This window comes from Sander lucioperca, chromosome 2, assembly GCF_008315115.2.
Source record: "Sander lucioperca isolate FBNREF2018 chromosome 2, SLUC_FBN_1.2, whole genome shotgun sequence".
NCBI classification, from domain to species: domain Eukaryota; kingdom Metazoa; phylum Chordata; class Actinopteri; order Perciformes; family Percidae; genus Sander; species Sander lucioperca.
The window spans coordinates 36571249-36574087 of NC_050174.1; positions in this window are offsets into that span (position 1 = coordinate 36571249).

A 2839-nucleotide genomic window follows, 5' to 3' on the forward strand; every position below is an offset into this window, starting at 1 on the left:
TTTACAGTGTATCCTTGTTGCCTCCCTCCTGAACTCCCTCCCACTCTCTCCTTCACTCTGAACATCCAACACTACCTCCCACTCTCCCTCCCTCCCTCCCTCCGCTGCTTGCCTCGTCCACCTCTAAGTTGTGCACTATTACTTCAGTATTTTCACCCTTTCATCACTTATTACCTGCATCTCTCTCGCGCTCTCTCTACCTGTTCCGTATTACTTTTTTCACCTTGGTTTCCTCTTTTCTTTCTCTTTTCCTGGCATCATGCCCAGCGGCACTGCTATTCATTTTAAGTCACTTCACTGCCTCTGCCTCTGCATGCCTACACACAGCACATCATCCCTGCCTACACTTCTGAGCCACACACACTATCTGTAAGCGGTCTTAATATCTGTGTGTTTAAATGTGTACAGCTTCAAAGCTTCCTTTTTTTGTGTGGGTCTATTTGTGTGTTTATATTCATGTGAACCAGTGCAGCCTATATGTGTGCATGTGTGTGCACCTGCAAGTAAGCCAGTAAGTGGCTGCTGGGCTGATGACTCATCCATGCTGTTACCCACCATGCTCTGCGGCTGATGATTTAACCTGCTTCACTGCTCCCAACTGACTCCATTGGCTCACACACACACACACACACACACACACACACACACACACACACACACACACACACACACACACACAGGAAGCCAGAGGCAGATCTGTTGTGTTTTGGTTTATTTGTTTATTTATAACAGATGAGTTGAGTAAATGATTAAGATGGTTGTGAGCAGGTTATAACCCCGCATTGCAGTCTTGGCAGTATGCCAATTTGACATGCAAGTATGGTCCTCCCATATCTCTGTTTTGTCGTTCTGTGTCCATCATTTCCTGTGCGCCTGTCTCCTTGTTATCTTCCTCATTCTTAATTCCTTCCTCTTTTACAGTCTACGCTCTTTTCTCCTTCTTAATCGTTCGCCCCCAAACTCTTTGCTGCATCACAATTAGAAGCAAAACGTCCGGTCTCTCTCACAGTTAATATATAAAAAATTAAGTTTGGACTTATTTTGCTGGCTGTGTGAACAAAATGTACAATATTCCTCTTTGCCGTCTGGGCATGTGGAGATATAATGACTGTTTTAGACTTCCTTCAGTGTTCCTGGAGTGCCAATTTGTCTTTAAATTATATTCAGCCCTTTCAGTAATCAGTGCCAGGAACACAGTCAGAGACATCGCCTTTACACTCAGTTGGTGCCAGAGATGTGTATATCTGTGTTCTAACTGTGTGTTTGATACAAGCCTGTAATCTTAGTCGTGACCAAGGTGTATTTGAATGATCTCATTGCGACACTATCATTTCCCCCTTTTAGTATATTGCCCAGTGCACTGCTGACCACATCCAGGTTATGCATGTGTGTGTCAGTTGTTTTAGTATTATCACACACACTGTCATGTTGTCATGATAAAGTACACCTGTCAGAGTATCATTGTCTGCTTAATCTTCAAAGGCCCTGTTTGCCCTCACACAAGCATATGCCTGTGTGTGCATGAGTGAATGTGTGGGCAGGACTGTGCATTTGGGACTCTGTGTGTGTGTGTGTGTGTGTGTGTGTGTGTGTGTGTGTGTGTGTGTGTGTGTGTGTGTGCGCACACACACATATAATTTCATGGTTATCTCAAAAGGCATGTGGGCTTTAAAATAGACTGTTTTAATACCTCAATGCAAAGGTATCAATGATGGTGTGCAGGGTTGTCAAAAATAGTTTTTGATTATTCATGCATCTCAGCAACACCCTTTGTGTGTGTGTGTGTGTGTGTGTGTGTGTGTGTGTGTGTGTGTGTGTGTGGTTCTTTGTGTATTTACCCTCACTGTCATATAAATCATCTAGTAGGTCTCTAAAGATTGCATTACAGGAAAACAATTAAGAGATGTTTGTGTTTTCTGCCAAAGTGAATGAACCGGCGTGATTACTCATGTGAGTTTTGTGTTTCCTGTACTTAAAGGAGCAGCTCAGGCTGTCAGACTGGGAATGGGCTGCAGCAATTTATTGGATTTTATGTCAAATTTGCTCTTCCAGAACGTGCCTCCTTTTCTTTGCCTTGCCCCATCTCCTTGCTTATCTTCCTTCACCCCTACACACACACACACACACACACACACACACAACATACACACACAACATACACACACACACACACACACACACACACACACACACACACACACACACACACACACACACACACACACACACACACACAAATAAACACATGGAGGAAGATCAATACCTCCTTGAATATAAAAGGCCAAGCATAATGTTGTTGACCCAGCTGGCCCAAGAAACTGACCCTAGTCAATGTCGGGTGGCCAGATGCTGAACACAGCTGAGCTGCGCACGCACGCACGCACGCACGCACGCACGCACGCACGCACACACGCACACACGCACGCACGCACGCACGCACACACACACTGCCAAACTCAAAATCCAATTTCTTATGTAAGCCTGCTCTATGTTTGCACATATGCCTTTTTTGGCAGACTGGTGAATGTAGGCAGCTGAACATGATATATTCCAGTATGAATCCATATTACACTGGATATTAAGTAAACACTGTCAAGTCACAAAAGTAACACATGTGGCGCAAACATGCACAGAAGCTGTATGATTTATAACTGTCATTTGTAAACAGCTACTGTATAAACTTTGGTAACGTTTACAGTAATTCCAAAATGTCTGTCAAAGGCTCTGTTGGACTGAAACTTAAATTAAAGTTGTTGTTTTGCTTTTAGTCAATCAGTTTGAGGTCTTTTTTTATCTTGTATCAAATGAGATGAAACAAGGACACAATGAGTGCTGGTTT